The sequence below is a fragment of the Notamacropus eugenii genome, chromosome 1 (assembly GCF_028372415.1).
Source record: "Notamacropus eugenii isolate mMacEug1 chromosome 1, mMacEug1.pri_v2, whole genome shotgun sequence".
NCBI classification, from domain to species: domain Eukaryota; kingdom Metazoa; phylum Chordata; class Mammalia; order Diprotodontia; family Macropodidae; genus Notamacropus; species Notamacropus eugenii.
Genome location: NC_092872.1, coordinates 756,731,371 through 756,756,957, shown reverse-complemented (window position 1 = coordinate 756,756,957; position 25,587 = coordinate 756,731,371). Strand labels below are relative to the sequence as shown.

The window sequence follows — 25,587 nt, the reverse complement described above, 5'->3', positions numbered from 1 at the left end:
ACATGCTAAAGTCAGGGTTTGGAGCAGACATCTCCAGGTCTCCTGTACCCTACTAACTAACCAAAACGATTGATGACAAAAGCATTTCATATTCTTGAAATGGCAGCTGACAACGTTATTGGTGGTATCCCCACTCTGACAGCGTCTGAGAAAGCACAGAAGAAAATCTCTCCTCCCTTTGTGTTCCTGGGAGCCCCACAACCACCCATCACCCCAGGGATTCCTCTCTTGCAAAGGGCAGAAGAAGGAATGTGCCTTGAAAACCTAATTTTGGGCTCTTCCATCTAGAGGGGAAACCCCCTGTTTCCAAGAAGAAACAGGGTTCTATCAACCTGCCATCTGCCTAAAGGGGCTGTCCACGGTGCCTGCGTCCTGAAAGCTGCAGAGTACATACTGTTTGTTGTACCAGCTAATGGGCTGGTTGACCTTTTCTGGAGACTTCCTTTCCCTCTTTGCTTTCTATTTTTAGCTAGGTATCATCTTCTCCCAGCCAGAGATGGTCCCTAGACTCTAGTCACATTATCCCATGGCTTCAGACCTCCTTGGAAGGGAAATTCCATATAAATTAACTACAAAAATAATAAATGACCACTTATATGCCACCATATTTTTTCCCATTTTATCCCCAGGACAGATATTATTATCATCATTTTACAGATTCACATAATATGAGAGGTGAAAGGGACTTCATTGACCATTTGAAAGAAATCCGCACTATTAACAAGTGACTGTTGGGAGTAGAAGCAGAGCCTTACTAGAGCTCTCCCCCTAAGCCCAACCAAATACCTGAACAAAATGACTCTAAACAAATTTTGGAGCTGCAGAACCCACAGAATGACAGAGTGAAGCAAATCTACAGCCCAAGACAGCCTGGAAGGTCACTGGGAAATGTCTGCACTGGGAGCAGAGCACAGTCTAGTGTGGGCCACGCTGGCATAGATAGGACTTGAGCAGGACTAGGAGAGAGGGTACTGAATCTCTGGCACCTGTGGTAGTTTCCAGACTTCACAACCCCAAAACACCAAGGAAAAATTGGAAGATCAGTGGGAAAAAAAACCTGTCAGATCTGTAAGAGAGAATAGAGTGGTCCCACTTCAGGGTGGCAGTGGGGGTGGAGCAGCCCATGGCAGCCACAGCAGCAACAGCGGGACTGGCAGTGGCTGTTTCTAGAACTCTAGGCCCACTGACTGTAGTGGGATTGAGCAGCTGACAGTACACTCCCCCCCACCCCCACTGGAAGCAGAGAACTACCTTGAAAAAAAGTTCAAAAGTCAAGTAATTGGCTGGAAAATGAGCAAAAAACAAAAAAGAATCAGACTGTAGAATCTTACTTTGGTGACAAGGAACATCAAAACATATAAACAGAAGACAGCAAAGCCAAAGCTCCTACATCCAAAGCCTCCAAGAAAAATATGAATTGGTCTCAGGACCTGGAAGAGCTCAAAAAGGATTTTGAAAATCAAGTAAAAGAAGGAGAACAAAACCTGGGAAGAGAAATGAGAGCGATGCCTGAAAATCATGAAAACTAGTCAACTGCTTGCTAAAGACCCAAAAATGCTGAAGAAAATGACACTTTAAAAAAAATAGACTAACCCAAGTGGCAAAAGAAATCCAAAAATCCAGTGAGGAGAAGAACACCCTAAAGAGAAGAACTGGCCAAATGGAAAAGCAGGTCCAAAAGCTCACCGAAGAAAATAACTCCTTAAAGATTGGGATGGAGCAGATGGAAGCTAATGACTTCATGAAAAAATCAAGAAATTACAAGACAAAGCCAAAGGAATGAAAAAATAGCAGACAGTGTGAAATATCTCATTGGAAAAACAACTGACCCAGAAAATAGATCCAGGAGAGACAATTTTAAGATCATTGGACTACCTGAAAGCCATGATCAAAAAAGAGCCTAGGTATCATCTTTCAAGAAATTATCAAGGAAAACTGCCCGGAGATTCTAGAACCAGAGGGCAAAATAGATATTGAAAGAATCCACCAATTTCCTCCTGAAAGAAATCCCAAAAGGAAAACTCCTAGGAATATTGTAGCCAAATGCCAGAACTCTCAGATCAAGGAGAAAATAATGAAAGCAGCCAGAAAGAAACAATTCATGTATTGTAGAAATACAACCAGGATAACACAATATCTAGCAGCTTCTACATTAAGAGATCCCAGGGCTTGGAACATAATATTTCAGAGATCAAAAGAGCTGGGATTAAAACCAAGAATCACTTATCCATCAAAACTGAGTGTAATCCTTCAGGTGAAAAAATGAATTCAATGTCATTGAATGTCAAGGTCATTCAATGAAATAGAGGACTTTCAACCATTCTTGATGAAAAGACCAGAGCTGAATAGAAATTCTTGCCTTCAAACACAAGAATCAAGAGAAGCATGAAAAGGTAAATAGGAAAGAGAAATCATAAGGGACTTATTAAGTTAAACTGTTTACATTCCTACGTGGAAAGATAATATTTGTAACTCTTAAGACTTATCTCATTATTAGGATAGTTGGAGGGATTATATACATATAGACAGAGGGTACAGGGTGAGCTGAATAGGAAGGGATGATACCTAAAAAATAAAATTAAGGGATGAGAGAGAATATATTGAGAGAAGGAGAAAGAAAGAAATAGAACGGGGTAATTTATCTCTCACAAAAAAGAGGCAAGGAAAACTTTTTTCAATGGAAGGGAAGAGAGGAGAGGTGAGAGGGAAAGAATGAACCTTACTCTCATTGCATTTGGTTTAAGGAGGGAATAATATGCATACTCAATTGGTATGAAAATCTATTTTGCACTACAGGAAAGTAGGAGGGAAGGGGATAAGCAGGAGTGGGGGGGATGATAGAAGGAAGGGCAAATGGGAGGAGGGGGTAATTAGAAGTAAATAGTTTTGAAGAGGGACAGGGTCAAAAGGGAAAACAGAATAAATGAGGGGCAGGATAGGATGAAGGGAAATATAGTTGGTCTTTCAAATCATGACTGTTACGGAAGTGTTTTGCATAACTACACATGTATAACCTATATCAAATTGCATGCTTTCTCATTGGGGATGGCTGGGGAGGGAAGAAGGGAGAGAAGTTGGAACTCAAAGTTTTAAAAACAAATGTTGAAAATTGTTTTTACATGCACCTGGGAAATAAGACATACAGGCAATGGGGTATAGAAATCTATCTTGCCCTAAAAGATAAAAGAGGAGATGGGGAAGAGGGAAAGGAGGGGTATAATAGAAGGGATGGCAGATTGTGGGAAAGGGTAATCAGAATAACAATTGCTTAGAGTGGGTGGAGGGGAGAGATGGAGATTAAATTTGGAACTCAAAATCTGGTGGAAGTGAATCTTAAAAACTAAAAATAAATAAATTTTTCAAAAGGGAAATCTTAAAAAAAAGTGATTGTTCATTTCCATCTTGCAGATCCCTAAGGAAGGGGGGCCCCTCACCTTCCCAGTGGGTCCAGCTCACATGAGGATGATTCTAATTCTCAGGGAGTTTCCCATAACCTCCAAGCACTATAGACTTCTTTGTACCTTCTCCCACTGCTCCTGGGTCCTATCCTTTGAAGGCCATAACAGGCCTTCACATATTCAAAGACAGCCAGCATGTCTCTGTCAGTCAACAAACATTATAAAGTGCCTACTATGTGCCAGGCATTGTACTAAGCACTTGGCATACAAAGAAAGACAAATGACAATCCCTGTCCTTAAGAAGCTCACAATTTAATGGAGTGGACCACAAATAAACAACTTGTTGTGTTTGTCCTTCATTCTCAAAGAGGATCATGACAACAAGATGATGACACGACTTGCAGGTGACTTTGATTTGAGTGTGGGAGGGCTGTGCAAGGTGACCAACCTCACTTTCTTCTCCTGAGCCATCTGGATCCAGTGGCCTGATACTCATCAGGACGACTGGACATGGCCCTAGATGTAATGTGAGACCCTGGCCCTTTCAGGGTAAGGTCTTAGAGCATTCTCACTTTGACTGAGATACATCCATTCAATGAATAGACTTCTTTAAGTAGTTCATCAATCTCTGTATCCATATAATGTATAAGTAACCTAGTCTTATAAGAGTATCTGTGTTAATTTGGCTTAGCTGTTAGGGCTAGCTTTTCCCAAATAAGGGAACTTGATCTGAAAATGAAACTAAAAATAAAAGTAATTAAATACTAACTGATTTAAAGGTTATTTCTTTTCACAAACTCATCACCTCTGTGTACATGCTGGAAAGTGTGCTGTCAAATTAAGTGAACTTATTCAGAGGATTCAAAATTTCTCCATTTGCTGTAAACAATGGATATTGCCATACTGAATGGTGGAGAACCTCTATTTTCTTTATCTTTAAACATTTTTTGAAAATATCGTTTATTTCTCTCCCCAATTACATATTAATTTACTTAATGTTTGTTGCTTTATAAAGTTTTGAGTTCTAAATTATATCCCTCCTTCCTTCTCTTCCCTCCCCCCAACTTGGATAGTATGCAATAAGATATAGGTTATACATGTGCAATCATGTAAAACATTTCTGTATTAGTTATTTTGTACAGAAAGACTTGAAAGAAAGAATGAAAGAAAGAAGGTGGGAAAAGTATGCTGTAGTCTGTATGCAAACAATGTAAGTTCTTTCTCTGGGGGCAGATAGTATGCTTTGTCATTAGTCCTTTGGTATTTTCTTGGATCATTGTATTGCTGAGAGTAGCTAAGTCATTCACAGTTCTTCATTGAACAACATTGCTGCTATATAGAATGTTCTCCTGGTTCTGTTCATTTCATTTTGCATCAGTTCAAGTGTTTCCAGGTTTTTCTGAAATCATCTTCCTTGTCATTTCTTATAGCACAATAATATTTCTTATAATCATATACCACAGATTGTTTAGCCATTCTCCAACCGATAGACACCTCTTCAATTTCTCATTCTTAGCCACCACAAAGAGAGCTGCTATAAAAATATTTTCATACAAATAGGTCCTTTCATCTTTATTTGTACGTCTTTGGGCTATAAACCTAACAGTGGTATTGTTGAATCAGAGGGTATGCACAGATTTTTAGCCCTTTGGGCATAGTTCCAAATTGCTCTCCAAAATGATTGGATCAGTTCATATATGCAAACAATATACAGAGTAAATAAGAAATAATCAGCAAAGAGAATGCACTAGCAGTAAGAGGAGTTGGAGAAAACTTCCTGTTGAAGAAGAAATTGTAGTTGGGACTTGAAGCAAGCCAGGAAAGCCAGGAGGGAGAGAGTTCCAGGTATGGAGGACAGCCAGAGGAAATACCCAGAGCTGAGATATGAGGTGTCTTCATGGAACAGCCAGGAGGCCTTTGTCACTGGATCACAGAATACTTGTATAGGAGTAACCTGTAAGAAGCCTGGAAAAGCACAGGGGGTTGGGTTATAAAAGGCTTTGAATGCCAAATAAAGCACTTTGTATTTTCTCCTAGAGGCAACAGGGAGCCCCTGGAGTTTACTGAGTAGGGGAGTGACATGGTCAAACTGATATCTTAGGAAAATCACTTTGGTGCCTAAATAGAAAGTAAACTACTGCAGGGAGAGTCTTGAGGCCATCTCGACAGCAGCTATTATAATAGTGCAGGTATGAGAGAATTAGGGCCTGAATGATGGTGGCAGCAGTGTCAGAGGCGAGGAGATGTACAGGGGAGATGCTGCAATGGTGAAATTGACAAGAGACCCAGTAATGGTGAAATTGACAAGAGATCCTGCAATGGTGAAATTGACAAGGGATGCTACAGAAGTGAAACTGACAAGACATGTTTGTAAGGTGAAATTGACAAGCCTTGGCATCATATTGAATGGGGAGATAAGAGAGTGAAAAATCCAGGATATCTTTTAGATTGTGAGCCTGAGGATGGGGGAGAATGGGGTGTTCTCTACAGTAATAGTTCTCTAGGCTCATGGGGACTCCAGCTCCTTCAGCTAATCCTCATATGACCAGGACCCATATGAGGGGTCTTTACTATCCCGATTGCCTTCCTCTGGGCACTCTCTAATTCATCAATGCCCTTCTTAAACTATGGTACTCAGAACTGAACACAATACTCCAGCTGAGACCTGCTGAGGGCAGAAGAGAGGGGACCATCCTCTCCCTACTCTTGAAAGCCCTGGCCCTATTTACCACAGCCCAAAATGGTATTACTTGCCTGCTACATTATACTGCTGACTCATTATTTTTCAGAACTACTGGTCTCTGTCCAGGTCTCCCCCATCTGATGCTGATGGAATTGAGGTTTGTGCCTACACGAAAGACTATGTTTCTTTCTATTGAGTTCCATCTTATTCAGTTCACCTGAATGATCAAGATCCTTTTGCATCCTGATTCTGTCATCTAGTGTCTTAGCTCCTCTTTCCCAGATCAGTGTCACTGGCACTTTTGGTGAAAAGACATTCAATCTGTCTGTTTCTCTAAGTCATTCATCGCATGTTAAATAACACAGGATAAAGCACAGAACCCTGGGGCACTCCACTGGAGACCTCTTCCCCATTGACATGGAGTCATCCACAACTATTCTTTGAGTTGGGTCAACCAGCCAGATCTGAATTACTCTAACTCTATTATCTTCTAATCCCTATCTGTTCATCTTCTCACAAGAATATTTTTGCTTTTGGTAAAAAATCCAATATCCAAGTAAGTTCTATTGAAACATTCTCTCAGCAGCTAGTTTAATAATCCTTTCTGAAAACAAAATGAAGGTAAGCTGGCATAACCCATGTTTGATGATGACTGGTGGATCCTTGTAATCACCATGGCCCTTTCTAGGTGTTCACCATCTTTGAATTACATTTTCTCCTATGCATTCCTTGCCTTCTGTGGGAAACAAAGTCAACAAGTCAACATGTATTTAGTATGTGCTCACCATGTGCCTGGCATTGTGCTAAGTGCTGATGATAAAAGAGAGACAAGACAATCCCTGCCCTCAGGGAAAGATAACATATAAAAGAGAAGAGAGGGGAAAAGGTACTCACAAATGAATGGTGGGGAGGTCTGGAAAGTCAGAAGCAAAGAGGAATGAAGAGTGGTGAGCCAGGGTCCCTGGCCAAGTGGAGGTTCCAGGAAAATTTGCCGATGGGAGAAGGGGGCTGTGAGGGAGAGGGATGTTCCAGAGCAAGAAGTCAACTAAGACATGGTGGTAAAGTCAGGACAGTCAGAAGCAGCTGGGAATGGATGGGGGATGGCTATCGAACACAGGAAGGGCAATAATGTGTCATCAGTCAAGTCAAATCACCTTGTGGTGAATGAAAATTCCAAGAGTGGGGTCTTAACAAAAATAGGAGGAAAAGGATCGATCACAAATTAATGATTAGTTATTAATATAATAGCATAATATTAATTTCTCACAATCTGGATACAAACTATGAAGAAGTTTAAATGCCCAGTGGAAAAGTTTGTGTGTTATCCTAGAGGCAATATGGAGTTACTAAAAGTTCTTTAGCAGAGGAGAGCAAGAATTTAAGTGTCTTCTATGTGCCAGGCACTGTGCCAAATGCTTTACAAAGATCATCTCATTTGAGGATTTGAGCAGGGGAGGGATGTGGCCAGATCTGTGCTTTAAGATGATTATTCTGACAGTTGGGTAGAAGATGGAGAAGGCAGACCCAGTGGACAGGAAAGCAAGGAATACTCTTGCAATAGTCCCAATCAGAGTCAATGAAGGCCTGGATGGGGTGACTCTGGTGTGACTAGAGAGAAGATGAGAGATATCACAGACACAGAATCCAAAAGATGAGGAAACTGAGGCTGTTAAAGGCTAAGTAACCACTAGGAAGGGTCTGAGGCAGGATTCAAACCCAGGTCCTGCTGAGAAGCACCAGGTCCAATACTCTATCCACTGTTCCACCTATTTTCCCCTCATTTCACAGATGAGGAACTTAAGTCAGCAAATTTATGTAACTTGCCCAGTCACACAGATAGGAAGGGTCTAAAGCAGGATTTGAATTCAGGTTTTCCTGAATCAAGGTCCATACAGCTTCTCAATCTGCCTTTCAAGGGGTATTTGAATCTCATCTCTAACACTGCAATCAATCAACCAACTAATTAGCATTTAGTCAGCACCTACTGTTTGCCAAGCACTGTGCTAGATGCAAAGACAAAATCAAGCAGTTCCTGCCCTCAAGTTTCCTGCTGTGTGAGCAAGGACAGGTTGTTTCATCTCCATCCTTAGCTGTGTTGGGTGCGCACTCCAGGGTACTGGATGCCCCACCCACTTTACCTGAAATCTCCTTATCCTGCTAACTCAGCCTTGGACACTACCAAAAATGCTTTCTAAACCTTAAAGCACTATAGGAACATGAGCTTTTTATTATGCCCATTGGGTCCTCCTCCTCCTCCTTTTCCTCTGCCTCTCCTTCTTCTACCCCAGTACCTAATATTCTTCACCATTACAGAATTCTCAGCAGCCAGTCTACTGAAGGCCTTTGCTCCACTCCCCCTTCCCCACTGCCCCAGAACTGAACCAGACACAGAGTTCTTACCCACACTCGGAAGAGGTCACACAGACTCCCCTCATCCTGTCCAGTAGAATTTCCATCGCTGACTTAGCGGTGCCGTACGCCTGACCCCACTGGACCCAGTGGTGCACGGGAGGGATCACTGGGCAGATGGAAAAGAAGATGCCAATCCCGGGCCTCTACAGGCCAAGGAAAACGATGGGCAATCCCACTCACCTGAGGAGGGAACAATCAGAGAAAAAGGTCATTGAATCTCCAGGGAGGAAGCCACAGCCTGGCTGCTTCTCTCTGTTTCCCTGCCTGCCCTGATTCTTCTCAATAATTAAAGGAGGCCCTGGAGTCCACGTGCACTCAGACAAGAGAAAGACAATCTCTCCTCCTGGTAGAACAACCTTCCCTTCAGAAGATGGGAGGAAACACAAGGGACTCCACAGGGATCGCAGCTCAGGCTAGTTGGAACTCCCCCAAGACTAAGACTGAGAATAGGCCTACAGACTGTCTTCACATCCCCAGTATCTAGCACTGCATCCAGCACAGAGTAAGCACTTAATAAACGCTTATTAAATCAAATTGAAACTGGCTTGCCCAAAACTCAGACAAGAAATAAGAATGCTGTCATCTTCTGACTCATTATACAAGAATTATTCCCATTACACAGATGAAGTAAGTACAGTTCACAGAATTCTGAGAAACACCTTGCCCAGGGTCATGTGGCTGGTTCTGCTGTTGTCTTTGAATACCCAGCTGCCTCCCCAGTGCCTGGCATGCAGTAAGTGATTAATAAATGCTACATGATCAGTTGATTGATTAGTAAAGGTCAGAGCCAGGACTTGAACACAGAGCTCCTGACGACAACTGGTGAGTGTTCCTTTCACTCTCTCATCCATTTCAAATGAGGATTTGTGCCTTCCATCATCATCCTCACTAACATTTATACAACCCCTTACAATGTGCCAGGAATTGTGCTAAGCTCTACAATTGTGCTCTCATTTGGTCCTCACAACAGCGCTGGGAGGTAGGTGCTTTAATGACCCCCATTTTGAAGATGAGGAGCCTGAGGCAGACAGAGGTGACTTGTCCAAGATCCCACAGCTAGTCCGTATCTGCAGCCAGGTTTGAATTCAGGTCTTCCTCACTCTAGGCACAGTGCTCTAACACCCTTGGGCAGCCCTTTCATTTTCTCAGTTTTCCCAGGGATCGTAGGGCATATTTATCCTGTAGGTGAAGGTCCTTACATTATCACATCTTTGCCTCCTCGTGAGGCCCAGGCCCCTGCCTCTGCCCCTCTCTTTCCCTTCTCCCTGCATCTGAACCCACGGAAAGGCCCAGTGGACTCTAGGCTGGCAGTGAGATCTGTGAATTTGTTTAGTCTGAATTGAATAAAAAGAAAACAGAATTATTATGACACAGAGCTTTTCTGCAGCCATAAGCAACAGATTCATGGCTCTATACCATCTTTTTTCCTAAGGAAATACGTGCCTCTGTTGATAGTTGCCAAATTCATCATTAAAGGAGCAAAATGTTTCAAACTGATACATAAATGTTTCATCTCAGAAGCAATCAAAGCCAGTAGGAAACTTCCCACTATTGATCTGAGAGGCTGGACCACGCTTCAGCTGTCTCAACAGATTTACAACAGAATGGCCATCCCCCGCCCATCGAATTTCAGCAGCCAGCCAATGCCAGGAGATCAGGTCCTGCTTCTCTGAGTCATGGGAGGCTGCTTTGGGTCTTCAGGGCTCCTTCCAGCGCTCAATATGCTGAACTGAAATTGAAGGGATTTGGTTTTAGCCTTGTGCCAGCCAGCTCCTCTTAGACCATGAGCTTCCTGAGGGCAGGAACTAGGCCATTCCTCTGCCTTTGCCTCCCTAGTGCCCGGCACAGGGCCTTGCACACAGCAGGATTTTTATCAAAGGTTTGCTGGGTTGAACTGGATTCAAATCTGTCCTTTCCCTCCCCTGTCAATGTCATATTTAGGGCCATCACCTGCCCACACGCCCTCCCCCCACCTTTCCTGCCCATCTTCAAATATCACACAGCTGGTGGGAAATACTGTAATTTATCCAGCAGCCTGGGGTTTATGTTTTATTTTTTTAGTTTTGCAAACTACTCAGCTATTGCTATATTAATTATAAATGACAACAACTGAGGGGCCAGGGCCGGCGGAACACTCTCTTCTCAGGAGCTGCACCCACTGGAGAGTTCACTACTTCTCAAACTGGAGCTAAGACCTGGTGTTCCAGGTGCCTCGACTCCCTTTAGGCGCCCACTCCCAGAGTCCTTCTGACTCCCTCCCCATTCTGGAGCTCCGGGTCAGCTGCCCCTGCCCCATCCTGGAAGCGCTGGGGGTGAACTTATCTGAGCCTATTTCCATGGGACCTGTGGCCCTGGTTCTTCCTCCCTCCCTCTCAGACTTATGATGGGAAAAACATTATGTAAAGCTAAAAAGAAATCAAACTGTGAGTAAAAATGGAACCCACCACCCCCAGTCACTCCCTGGACTCCACACTGCAACCAGGCCCTCTCTGGCCTCTTAGAAGGACCCTTCAGAGCAAAGACAATAGCCCTGTGGGACATAGGACAGTGAAAAAAGTCACAGAAAGTCACATTTAATTTATGGAACCATCGATCAATGAACATTTGTGAAGTGTCTACTAGGTGTCAGCTAAAGGCAAAGAAAAGACAGTCTCTGCCCTCAAAGAGCTTATCATCCATGGAACAACTGAGCTTGAATGTGGGCCCGAGTCCTAGACGGCTGTAGGATCCAAAGATTCCGAGCCAGGGAACTCAGACAACCTTCTAGGACTGCGCTGCCCTTTTAGAGATGAGGAAACTGAGGTCCAGAGGAACTTCATTAACCCAAAGGCACAGATCAAGTTACCAGCAGAGCCCAGATCTGAAACCTAATCCAGGCCCTTTTCCTTAAGCCCCCTTTACTCCCTACATATGTGCGCATGCACACACACATTCACACAGTGCATATGCACACACATACACTTCAGATACTGCTCTTTCTGAATGCCAAGCCACACACTTTGGGGGTTGACTATATAACCACCCAGTCAATACACACCAAGCAGAAATCAATTTAGAACTCTGAGTTCTGGATTTCCATTAACTGTTCTCACTCCACCTTCTAACCCACCATCCAATCAATCAATCCAAACAGGTTTATCGGCTGCCACTCCATGCTTGGCACTCTGTGTACACAGGGGACACAGGAATGTGGCTATAACCAGCCCCTCTGGACTCCAAATAAAAATCCTGACAAAGGCTGACTTGCCTTAGAGAACATTAAAACACAATGACAAGTGGTTCTCCTCCAGCCTATCTCTTCCTGGACAAAAGTACCGAAAATTCGAGCAGAAAAAATGAAAACAATAAAGGTGTCAGTAATAGAAGCCAAAGTTCTTATTTCTAAAATTGAAAGCAGAAACAGGAAGGAGTCATTCCTTATGAAGGAGTGCTGTGTAGTAAGACCATCGGCCCCTGGGAGGAGATCTGGAAGGCCAGAGAGGGAGTGGGGTGTAGGGAAGAGAATCTTGGTGAAGTCCAAACGATGTTGTTATCAAGTGAACTACAGACCTCCTGGACAGAAAGAAGAAATAGATGAGAGGTTTGGGAAACAGATTCCAGGCCTGACAAGGGAGCTTTACATCACAGTGAGGGAGGACCTCAGTGTCCAGACATGACAAATCTCTCTCTCTCTCACCAAATCCACAGCAGCGTCTTGACTTCTCTTAATAAGTGTGTCCTTCAAAAACTGTGGCAGAACCAAGAAGGGGAAGTGATCTGCTCTGGACCTTCTTATTTACTGTCCAGGGGAAGCTGTGGATTGCTGGGGGTAAAAATGATGGGGTCTGGGAAGTGTCCAGTCCTTCTAAATTTTCGTTTTATATTTTAAAAAAATTTCCAAGCCTTTACTCTTTCTCTCTCCGACCTCCCCTCAATTATTGAATTTACTCTCCTTTTTCATTTCCTTTCTTTTCCTTTCCTCTTCCTTTGTTTCCTATTAAATATATTCTAAACCAAATTGTGTGTGTGTGTGTGTGTGTGTGTGACTGGTTAAGCTCAAGAGATGCGGATCCCCACCCCCACCCCTTTCTTGTTTGTATGGATTTCTACTTGAGCACTCTAATTTTGTGTTAAGTTAAGGGAATTTAAACCCAGAATGAGTGAGAAGACAGTAAGAGAGAACCCAACTGCCCAGATGAAACACAACCAAAGGAACTGAATGAATGGGTAGCTGTGACGACTGAGTATCTTCTCAGAGACCTTTAAGAGTCCTTGGAAGAATGGGAGAAGGGCCCCCCAAGGACTAAAGACAGGTGAGTGTCCTGATTTTCAAAATAAGGAGAGAGCAATTTTCTTGACTTCCCATCCCTGAAAAATTTCAAGAATATAATATATAAAAGATGGTTTGTAAAAGTGAAAAAAAATAAACAATCATAAAGAACCAGGGACGGCTTGGGCAAGAATAAATCACTCTAGGATAACCTTATCTAATTTTTGATGGAGTAACTGGATTGGTGGATAAGAGGAATGCTGATTCACCCAGATTTTAGGAAGGTTTAATATGGCCTGTGATTGAATCCTTGCAGACATGAAGGAGATATGAGCTAGCCAGACAACAGTCCAGGGGTAGGGGTTAGTTGTGAGGAGGGTGGGTTGCCTCAGGAAGCTGCAGATCCCAGTACTTCAGGATCATGTAGCTAGAAAGGACTTTTGAGGTTCAACCCCCATAATTTACAGAGGAGGAAACTGAGGCAAATAGAGGCTACGTGATTTGCTCAGGGCCAGGAAGTGTCTGAGGCAGGATCTGAACTCAGATCCTCCTGACTCCAAGTCCAGGGCCTTCCAGGTAAGCTCATTGGCCATGTGGTGGGTTTGCTTAGAGGAATTCTCATTAAGGTACATATTCCTCTGGGGTTCCTGTCAGTTCTGAGATTCGGTGACTGATTTTATAATAAATGTTGGAGAGGGAGGGATGGAGGTGCTGGGAAATAAATTGGCAAAGTCATCTCTCATGAACATTGATTCTATTGGGGAAGGACTGAGAAAATGCCCCTCTCTCCTCAGCTAGCAGAGATGGGAGACCATGGGTATGGAATACTGCATATACTTTTACACGACTGACGTCAGTTGATTTTGTTCAACCGCCTTTTTCTCTTTTTAGATCTTTGCTACAAGGGATGTCTCACTAGGGAGGGGAAAGGGAAGGAATATTTTCAGAAATGAAGGTGATAGAAAAACAAAACATATCAATAAAAAGATTAAAAGTGAGAAACCCACGGCCAGGGAGCAGAAAAAGTTATTATTAGCATTCGTCTGACATTCACAGGACGCTAAAGTTTACGAAGAGCTTTACTCTACTGTCCCATTGGAGGTTCACAACAACTCCTTGGAGTAAGCACATCTAGATATTATATTCCCATTTTCAACATAAGAAAACAAACTCAGAGTCAAAAGTGAGGAATTATCAGAAGTAGGATGGGAGCCCAGGGCTTCTTGACTGCAAGGTCAGCTTTCTCTGCACTACAGCACGCTCTCATTTGAGGAGATAGATCTCTGAAATAGCTTCCCTTAACGGCCAGCACCCCAGGGATAAACCTCTCCATCTGGGCTATCCCTCAGACAACCACACAGTCCATGGCCAGGCCACATCAGGTGCCTTTCCAGCCTGAGAAGAATGTTCAAAGCAGGGAGTCCCCCGGCCCACCCTAGGAGACCAGAGGATCCCCTCTTTGCATCAATAAGGCATCAGAAAGGATAAGGCATCCAGGAATGATATCTTCTCCAAATTCCATAATAAATTCCTGCTGAGTCACATTCATACTTTTAAAAAATGAAGCGTATAAAGTTAGAAGAAAAGGGAATAGATTTATCTCAACTGCAAAAGGGAAATAAAATTTTATCTTTTGAACAAATAGAAAAAAAGTTTTAAAAGGACAAAGTAGATGGATTCAATTACATACAAATAAAAAATTATTTTCCATTAAAAAACAATATAACCAAGATAAAAAAAAACAACTGATGAGAAGAAATATCTGGAACAAATATATCCAAAGTTTGACAGTTAAAGTATGTTTTTAAAAACTGATATAATCATAGCACCTATTCTCTAAAGACAACAGACATAGACAATTTACGAAAGAGTATTCACAAATTATGCAATCACCTGAAAAACATATTAGTCTTTGTTTACACAAAGTGCTGAAAATGAATATAAATCTAAAGAACCGCCACACATCCATGAGATTGGCCAAGACAAACAAAAATGGCCAAAGTCAACGCCAGTGGGGTTGTATTGAGAAATATATACATTACTGATGGAATTGCACGTTGGCAGAATTTTGGGGAGAACAGACTATCATCACTGGAAGCCATAATTTAAATAAAATTTTATACATAGGAAAAGTGTTTTCCAAGATCTATCTCAGAGACTAAGTGACTAAAGACTTAGTGACTAAAGACTTAGTGAAGCAGCAATCTTATCAATATGGCATCTCCCACCAAGGATGTAGCCCAAGCCTACCCAGGCTCTCATAGGCAGGGTGACCATTGTACAAGCTTTGCCACAGAACCTCTGTGGGGGCTCACCCAGCCCACTGGGGGCCTGCCCATTGACCTCAGGACACTGTGTGGATACCAGTGGGGTACCATCATTCTCTTGCAGTCTGTCACCAGTCTTTGTCCCCATCAGACTTCTCTCCACTGACCCCCTTTACACCATTTCTCCTGCATCGTTTGTCACTGGTGATGAACTGGAGCTCCCAAGACTCCAGAGCCCCTGCTCACTGTTCTTTGTTCAAGCCTTGATTTTAGTTCTACAGCACCAGGAATGGTGCAGATCTGGCAGCCATACAATGATTTTGGCAGGACATCAGTATTAGGAGGATGGATCTCCATTTCAGAGAGAAGCTCTGGATCATTAAAAGCACTTTCCAATTTACCAGAGGCAATCTTAGTCTACTTTCCTCCTGCTGCTCAGTTCTGGGCCATCCATCCATCTACACATCCATCTGCAGGGTCTGCCCAAGAAATACACACTGACAGACCAGCTCTGATATCGAGTCAATAAGCATTTATTAAGTCCCTGCTGTGTGCCAGGCTGCTCTGTGCTAAACACTGGGGATAGAAAGAAAGATGAAGGAGACAATTCCCACTCCCAAAGAGCCAGCTCAGTCTAACAGGGAGAGACAATATGCAAACAATGATATGGGAACAAACTCCAAATAGGAAAACTTGGAGATGATCAGCAGAGGAAAGGCCCTAGAATTAAGGGGGACCAGGAAAGGCTTCCTGTGGAAGGGGAGGTTGGAGCTGGAACTTGAAGAAGCCAGAGTGGAAAGGAGTGTTCCAGGCATGAGCCCCAAGCACCCAAAATCTGGGCAGAGCATCAGGAGATGAGAAGTCTTGTGTGAAAAACAGGCTTCACCATAGGACTTGTTCCTCAATCATTCCACCAACAAGCATTTATTAAACACCTACTGTGTGCCAGCCACTGGATATACAAAGATAAAACTGAAGGACCCTGCCCTCATGGATGCTACACTCAGACAGGCAGATGACTTTTCCCTCAATAAGCATAGGAGGAACACACACAAAATGAATGCTAAGGGGCAGTTTGAGGAAGATGAGCAGCTTCCAGGAAAGGCGTCCTGTGTGAGAGAGCACTCCAGTTGAGTCTTGAAAGATTCCCAGAGGCGGAGATGAGGAAGGAGGGCATTCCTGGCATGGGGAACAGCCAATGCAAAGGTCCTAAGGCAAGAAATGGAGTGCAGCCTGGGAGGATTAGCAAGGAGGCCAGTGGGTCTGCTCCACAGCATGTGTGTTGAGAAGCAATGTATGAAAACGTTGGTTAAAGTAAGAAAGTGACAGATCGCAAAGGGCGTTAGAGGCCAAAGAGGGGATGTTACATCTGATCCTGTGGACAAGTGGTGGAGAGAGGGGATGGCGTGGTCTAATCTGTGCTCTTGGAAGATGGCATGAAGCTGGCTCATTACATAATTCCTACCAGACGCATGGCAGGTACTCATAAATGTTATTTGATTGGAGGAGGGGGAGAGCCTAGAGCTAGGAGACCAATTAGGAGACCATCACAATAGTCCAGGCAGCGACAAGAAGAGCCTGACCTCGGCATTAGCTAGGTGAGCAGAGGCAAGAGGATGATTATGAGATGCGTTACAGAGGGCAAAATCATCAAGATTTGGCAATTGATCAAACATGCTGAACGAAGAGCCATGATGAGTCCTGGGTCACTCCAAGGTTGCAAGCCTTGGGGCCTTGAAGGATGGTGGATTCTCAACAGAAACTTCAGAAGCGGAGTTCCCTGATCAAAACAATGACTCCCACCAGCCTCTGGGAGACCCAGGAGGAAGCATGTTTCCCTCCCCTGGACAGAGGCCAGGACATGTTTGTAGACCTGACTGCTGTGTGGATTGCTTTTGCTTAACTTTGCATATTTTTACCAGGGTTTATTTTGTCTGTTTTTAGTTGGAGGGGAAGGGAACTGGGGTTTGGGGGGAGGTAACGTGCAAACATTGGTGATGCCAAAAAATTCAGAAGAAAAAAGAAGACAGCCACAGAAACCTTTTAAAAGGTGCGAGGAGGAGTTAAAGAGGAAGTCCAGAATGAAACAGGGATGGATTCAGAACAGACTTTTAAAAAAGCAAGTAGTACCTCATACAGATCGACCACTTCACATATAATTCTCCGTTTGTTTTCTATAAGAGCACGGAAATGCCTGAGCTTTCCTCTTGTTTGTTAAGTTTGGAATAATTCGTTTAAGAAAGATGATGGCTCCCATTTGGGCCAAGCTGCGTCTGAGATGCTGCTGGGACAGATACAGATGTCCAGTCTGACATGTCCAGCAGGCAGTGGGAGGTGTGGGAGTGGACCCAGGGAGAGACTAGCAACAGTTATAGAGCATCCTGGCCACAGGCAATAAGGGGTTGTATTTGAGAGGACACCCCCAAGGAAAGCCAAGATTCCTCAGTCAAGGATCACCTTTCTAAGGGGTCTCTGGTGAAAGCAGCAAGAATGGATTGCTAGTGTTGGGGAATGTGCAGTCCCTTGGATTGGGAGAGGAGAGATAGTAAGAATATTAAAAATATGTTTATGTGTATATATGTGTATGTAGTTTATTAAAACAATCACTTTTTTTGTAAATCATTACCTGTGTGACTTTGGGAAAGTCATTTACTTCCTTAGGTCTTGATTAGCCAATTATAAAATAAGAAGGTTGAAATGAATGACAGTGAAAGCCTCTTCCCTCTATGATATTCCCTATTCTGTGTTCTAAGAGCCCTCTTGGCTCTGATATTCCATGTTAAACGTTCTAAAGTCCCTCCGATCTCTCCATCCTTCCCAGCTCCAGAATCCTGGGATTCTGGGATTCTAAATTGATTCTTCTGAAGGAACTATGATCTCCCACCACAAATCCAGATCACAGCTCATCCAGATTTTCTCTGCCTGCAGGATTCTTGTCCATATGCATCTGCTCCTCCTTAACAAGGAGCTTCCGGGTGGCTTTGACCACAAGGAGAGAGGACCCAGCACCTCCCTCCTTCAGGGCCCTCGGCCTCTGCCTACAAATCATTCCCTTTGGGGCTGCCATTTCTTCCTGCTGTCCCCCTCTCATTGGCTCCCAATCTACCAACATGGCCCAGTCATTTTCAGGGGAGCTGCTGTCTGGCCACGCTTCTCTTGTCAGTTATTTGCAAACAAGATGTTACATTTATGCCTGTTGAATGTTATCTGATGAAACACTCTAGCCTGTCAGTGTCCCTCTGGATTCTGACTCTGTCACTTGCTGCATTAGTGACCCCTCTTCGATTGGTGCCATCTACAAATGCAACAAGAATGACATTGTTGCCTTTATCCATATTATTGATTAGGACTTAACACAGGGCTAACCAAGTCAAATTAACAAATGTTATTGAGGGCCTACTATGTGCTAGACACTGAGCTCAGCACCAGGAATACAGAGAGGTAAAAACAAGATCCCTGCCCTAAAGGAGTTCACATTCTAATGGCAGAGACCACATGCACACAAATACAAAGTATAGATGGTAGAAATGGAAGGTAATGTCAGCTGAGGAGTGGCTGTGATGGAAGGGAACTGGGAATGGCCTCTTACAGGAGGGGAGATCTGAGTTGACACCTGAGGGAGGCCAAAAAGAGAAGGTGAGGAAGGGGAACATCCCGAAGATGGGACACAGCCAGTGAAAAGGCACAGGATAACATGAAGTATCAACAAGGTCTCGGAAGCCCTCGAGGGAAGGAGGCAAGGTGCGAGAAGACTGGAAAGGTAGGAAGGCCTAGTTTGTAGAGAGCTTTAAATTCTATGCTTCATATTTAATCCTGGAGGTAAAAGGAAGTTAACAGAATTTATTGAATAGGGAGGTGGCACACTCAAGCCTTTGCATTAGAACAATCACTGGCAGCTGAGTATAGGATGGACTAGAGCAAGGAGGGACTTGAGATGCGGAAAACAACCAGCAACTAGAACAATAGTCCAGGTATGAGTCCATCAAAGTCTGTACCAGACAATGACAGAGAATGGAAGGAATACAAGAAATATTGTGAGTAAAAGTGTCAAGATTTGGTAAAAGATTGGACATGAGAGGTGGGTATGAAGGGGGAGTCAAGGATGACATCAAGGTTTTGAGTCTTGGACCCTGAGAGGATGAGAGTGAATACAAAGTTGGAAAGAGGGGAGCATTTGGGATAGAAAGGTATTAAGCCCAGTTTCAGATGTATCAGTTTTGAGACATCTACAGGACACACAGTTTTAAACGTCTAGTAAGCAGTTGTTGATACAGAACTGCAGTTTGAGAGAGATAACAGGAGTGGATAGATATATCTGAGAATCAACTATGTAGAAATAGTAATAGAACTGAGGGGAACTAATGAGGCCACCAAGATATTATTACAAGTAGAAAAAGAAGAAGAAGAAAGCCCAAGCTAGAATTTTGGGGGCACCTACAGTAAGAGAGTGTGATATGGACAATGATCCAACACGAATATCTGAGAAGCAATAAAACAATTAGGAAGAGAACCAGAAGGGGGCAGCATGCCGCTTGCCTGGAAATCTCAGCCCTGAACCCTGAGTAGACCTTTTTCTAGACATAGGAACAGTGTTTGTGTCCCAGTATCTAAGGAAGTTCTGGGTTTGAGCCATTATTTACGGACAGGCTGAAGAGTATAGAAAGGAAGACAGCCAGGATGATGAAGTCTATGTCATATGAAAATCAGTCAAAGGACCTTGGGATGCTCAGCCTGGAGAGCAGACAAGTTAGAGGGGTGTGTGTGTGTGTGTGTGTGTGTGTGTGTGTGTGTGTGTGTGTGTGTGTGTGTGTGTGTGTGTGGAGAAACAGAGAGAGAGACAGAGAGAGAGACAGAGAGAGAGACAGAGAGAGAGACAGAGAGAGAGAGAATGATAGATATCTTCAAGTATCTGAAGCACTTCCAAGTCACTTGGAAGAGGAATTAGGGGATTTGATTTGTCCTGTTTGGCCCAGAAAGCAGCACCAGGGGCACTAGAGGTCAAGGGACAGGGGAGTTATAAACACAACTGGAATTTGAACCTCTGTCTACTGACTCAGAATCCAGTAAGATGCTTAATAAATGCCTAATTAATTGAAAGACTGAATTCTACTGAGCTATACCTAGACGGTGATGGTGATGGCCATCTGCCTCAGGAGATAGTGTGCTCATTGTTCTCAGATGTCTTCTATTTCAGCATTATGGCAAAGCATATTAATACCATTTATACATATCTAATGTTTCTGAAAAGGATTGTCTGGGATGACGGAGAGGGAGCAAATGTTCTGTACTCCTCCTCACAATACTTCCCTTGCTCATGCTCTCACTTTGGTGGTTTTCTACTTCCTGACCACAGCAACCAAACGGACCACATAGGAAGATCATTCTTATTGCAAGGGAGAAGTTCCAATGAAGGAAGAGGAGCAGAAAAACCTGTGCTATGACCCCAACAGTACAAAGACCAAAGCAGAGCTGCACCCCTCCCCCAAACTGTGGAAGGCACTGACCCCTCTGCCAGAGGAGGGAAGAGAGAAGACTAGGATAGGTTCAGCATCCCCTCTCCTTGGCTAGATAGGCAGGATGTCAATCAGAAACAGACCAGAAAACTAAAATATAAGCTGTGTTAAAGGGAAACAGGCATCCCTGGACCTGTGTATCCACCCATCTCTCACCAAGGAAAACAATGATGTACCTAGGAAAGTGTATTGGATTTGGGAACCAAAGAACCCAGGATCAAAGTCTAGTCTTTCCCCAGCAATGGGGCCTAAAGTAGAACAAGAGGTTGCCAAGGGCATTCTGGGTCTCACAGTTCTTAAAGTGCCCACAAATACTCATTTAATTGTTTACTAAGTGCCCATTGGGTGTAGTCAGTACTACTACAAAGACAAAGAGGAAACAGTCCCTGTCTCCCAGAAGATTACAGTCTGTCAGGGAAAACAATGTCTACATGTAAGTATAGATGCACATATATATGGGAGGATCTACAGGTAGAGATCATCTAAATGTAAGGCTGTTTCATGGTGGTGGTGGGCAGAGGAGGCATTGAACGTTCTGGAAATCAGCACAGACTTTGTGCAGAAGATGGCATTTAAACTGACCTTTGGACGACACTAGAGATTTGAACAAGCCAAAGAGAGGAGGGTGAGCATTCCAGATGCGAGGGTGGTAACCAGATAGAAGATAGGGTGGTGAAGTGCTGTGTGTCTGGATTCCAAGATAGGATGATGGAGCTCTGTGCGTCTGGATTCTGAGATAGGATGATGGAGCTCTGTGTGTCTGGGTTCTGAGATAGGATGATGGAGCTCTGTGTGTCTGGACCCTGAGACACGATGATGGATCACTATGTTTCTAAACTTCTTGAGGCATCAAGGAGAATAATAGGTAATAGGTCAGAAAGGTTGGTGGGAATCAGGCTGTGAAGGGTTATAATGTTCAGGGTAATAGGGAGCTGTTGGAGATTCCTGAGCAGGGGAATGACATGGTCAGACCGGAGCTTTAAAAATCTCTGTTTGGTGACTCTTTAAAGAGTGGATTGGAGAGAGGAGAGAAAGGAGGCAGAGAGGCCGATCACAGCAGTCCAGGACTCACCTGACAAGGTAATAGTTAGGACCTGAAGTGAGGAGTGGCTGGATATGTGGAGAGAAGAGGTTGGGTGTGAGAGATGAGGTGGAGACAGCAGCCTTTTCTGTTTGACAAACAGAGCAGTGACACACCATGGGAGAGTGGCTCCATTACTGTCAATCCATATGAAGCAGATTGACTTAAAGATATTGAGTTTGGCTTTCAGTTTGTGACCCTGATGCAATCTAGATACCGGCCCGCAGATCCCATACCCCTCACAATGACAGCCATCTTCCTCATGCAGGGCTATAATGGCTTCACTCCCCACACTAATCACCTCAGTGGCTCCCAATGGCTTATTCCATGACATTCAGTGCCTACTTTGTGAGAGGCGTTGGCCCACAGGATCAACCCACACTCTAGATCTTTTTCAGACTTCGCTTCTAGCACTCCCTTCCATCTCCTTAGGTCTCTGGTAAAACTGAAATTACAGCCAGCTTTGAAAGATGGGAGCTAGATTCCCACCTCTGACCCATGGCCCTAGAGTATCTCTCTGTAGCCCCTGCTTCACCAAATGACCTGCTGCCCTCTTCAAGGTCCGGGTCCGATATCAGTTCTTTCAGGATGACTCCTCCGACCGTCCTGTCCAGTATAATTCTCTCTGATTGTCATTATCTTTCCCTCAGAGGCTTCCCCTCCCTACATTCCATGTCACTATAGAGTACCAGCCATTGTTCCATTGGCTCAGAAAGTACCAGAAGCAGCATCCTTAAAATACTTGTTTTGTTCTCAAATTCAACCCTCACCTCCCAGATTCTCCTCTAATTCCTTGGCATGAGAAAGACTTCAGTTCAAATCCAGCCTTAAACATTTACTAGCTGTCTGACTGTGGACAAATCACTCGACTTCTCCTTGCCTCTGTTTCCCCAACTATAAAATGGGGATAATAAGAACTCCTACCTTCCAGGTAGGTGCTGTGAGGATAAAAGTGAATCCTATACATAAAGCATTTTACAAACCTTAAAATGCCCTAAAGGTGCTGGTGGTTCTTACTCTAAGTCCTCACTGTGGCATGCTGGTGACCCCGGGATTACCAAAACGAGCTGTGTCTGGGTTTGTTCCCTTTTCCCTTGAATCCCCATCCTTTAAAGCCCAGCCCCTTTGCCACCACCTCCAGGCAGCCTCGCCAGCACCATGGCTGCCTCACTTAAATGCATTTAAAAGAGTCACAGAATTTAAGAGCGGGAAGGGCATCAGCAGCACTGAGCCCAACCCAGGCATGAAAAAATTTCCACTATAACATTCCAATAAATGGCAACCCAGCCTCTGCATGAAGACGTTCAGGGAGGGAGCCCACAACCTCCTCAGGCAACCATGCCCCCATTGGGTGGGCTCAGCCAGAAGGGAGTTTATTATGAAATGGATTCTACATCTGCCCCTGTGACCCATGGTTCTGCCCCCTGGCTACTAACAGGACAGGATTAGGGTCTGCACCTGTCATTTCTTCAGTGTGGGGCACTCCCAAATGAGAAAACACCAGCTCCCAACACAGGTCAGCTACTTCTCTACCACCCTGTCTTTGAGAGGCGCCCAGAACACTGAGGTTGGGGTCACACAGCCAGTTTATGCCAAGAGGCAGAATGAAGCCAGCTTATTATTCACCACCCCATGCTGCCAACCAAGACAGGTCCCATCCACCTTCACCATGGCAGCCCTCAAATACATTAAAATAGTTCTGTTGCCCTGAATCTTCTTTTCCCGATTAAACATCCCCAGATCATTCAATGTTCCAACATGTCTGGGTTGGCCCCTCCTAGGCTGGGAGCTCTATTAGATCAGGGATGCTGACAGAGCCAGACTTTCTCTCTCTCCATGCCCAAATATTTCTTGTATTCTCTGTAGCTGCAAAGACCTTCAGCATGAGATTGTCAGCCAAAGGCTAGCCCAGCTAAGTCTGGAAAAGTTCCACACCCAAGGATGGGTCCCAGCAACCCATGGAGACCAGGACTCTAGGGTCTCGGAGATGCAAATGGCAAAGGCAATGCCAGCCCATGATGCCATGAACTGCAGAGTCTCAGCCTGCCCCAGGATAGAAACTATAATGTCCTACAGGTGGCAACACCTGCCCTCAGTTTGCTTCTGGGGACAGTGCCAAGAAGCACTGCCCTCCATAAGCCCTATAAGGCGCCATCTTCAAATTCTGTCTGATTGCTGATGTCTGCCGTGAGCTGGGGCCAGGAATGGATGAGCCCAAGTCACCTGTGTTTCACTTCACACACCTGTTCACCTGACCCAGTTGCCCTTTTCCTCCTCAGAGGAACCCCTGCAGTGTGGGGGACGAATGAGGAGCAGTGAGACATGATGGAGAGAAGAGAGGTAATCTTCCTGAATGCCAAGCCTAGCCAGGCCAGACCTGAGCCATGTGGACCCAGCAGGGCTTGGGGGCCCACAGTAGAGACTGGGACTGGGAAGAAATGAACGGAATCACGATGTGAGAGTGAGAAGAGCCTCAGAGGTCATTGCGTCTGCCTCCTCTTTGGACTCATGGGGGAAGTGAAGCAGCCTGCCCAAAGTCACAGAGCCAGAGCCAGAATTCTCCCCCAAGTCTTATTACTCCACGGCCACCACTGCTGCTGAGTCACAGTCACAGTGTGTGCTGGGAGCTACTCTGTCATACACAGCTGGGAACACTCATGGGACCTTCCAGAGCAATGACGAACCAAACAAGTAAGGGTTTCCATTTTGGCCATGACCCATTAGCCCCATCTAGGACTGAGACCAGAGACCACGACCTCATTAGCGGTTTGCCCTCCCTAGTGGGATGGCCTGCCCATTAGCAAGTGAAGAAAGAGACAAGCTAGATCTGCTTGGCAGCGGGAGAATTGCACACAATAAAAATGACTTATTCCTAGAGAGAACCCAACTCTGCACAGAAGCTGTTGACTTCAAGGTCACCAACAACCTCTTAACTCCTTCATTCCATGACATTTTCCCCAGTCAACCCTCATTCTCCTTGGATTTTCTTCAGCACCTAATACCACTGAGTCCCCTTTTCTTCCGGGTCTCCTGGCTGACCCATCTCTTCTGGGCTCCTTTCCTAGCCCTGAGGATCACCGATTTCCATAGTCTATACTCTTATATAAATATTCATCAGCCCTCCCTCACTCAAAAACAAGGTCAAGTGCAAGTCACATGATCATTTCTCATTTGGCATGGGCTTCTTCGGCAACGAAGAACGAACACACATATATTCATCATCTATATCTACTGATGGTGTAACCATGGGCAAGGCACTTAACCCCTAAGGGCTCTAGAAAACAAAGAGCATCAAGTCATGTGATGCTGATCTGCGTTGGTGCAGAGAGTTTGCTCACCTTGGCCCACCAGGGAAATCACGGGCCAAGTCCTTCTTCTGCCCCAATCAAGAGACAGTGTCTATGTATGGTTCCCTGCTCTCTGAACAGAGATTTACGGCTTTTTACTTTCTTTTAAAAGATAGATGAAGCAAAGGAGGAATTTGCTATGCTCAGCATGGTCCTGGCCAAGGAACAAGGACTGGCTGGTGAAACAGGAATGATGGGAACATGGAGGCAGCATGGGAGGATGTAACCCAGACACCTTACAGCCCATGCTATATGTGGAGGGGAAGGCTGGCACCTTTCAGGGACCTGTAGTCCCTCCCTTCCCAGGGCATAGTGTCCCTACTGGGCAGCTCACTGTCCCACCAGGTGAGTCACTCCATTGAGTAACTATCATGGCCAATGAGTGTGGGCAGGAGAGAGCAGTGATTCTCTCTCAAAAGCTGGGTGTTTCTCCATTAGAAAACTCTTGCCTCAACTGCAGAGGATTCATCTCTCAAGTGACAGAGCTCCTCTTGTCTCATCTGACACTCTACAGAGTGTGCTGTTTTTCTAAAGACTTCTCCTTCAGCCCCTCTACAGCTGTCATTCTGCAATTCAATCATAAACTTATTGAAGAATTGCACTCATGCTAAGGGAGTAAAGTGTAAACATTCCACAA

The 25,587-nt window shown here is 44.5% G+C and overlaps 1 protein-coding gene across 1 annotated transcript in view; it reads right to left on the bottom strand.

The window, feature by feature from the left end:
* The window catches only part of KCNS3 (potassium voltage-gated channel modifier subfamily S member 3), a 47,671-nt gene that overhangs the window by 4,489 nt on the left and 17,595 nt on the right, over positions 1-25,587 (bottom strand). Inside the window, exon 2 of the mRNA XM_072644558.1 lies at positions 8,482-8,673. The gene's annotated coding sequence lies outside the window, so the exon portion shown is untranslated. The remainder of the gene's footprint in view (positions 1-8,481; positions 8,674-25,587) is intronic.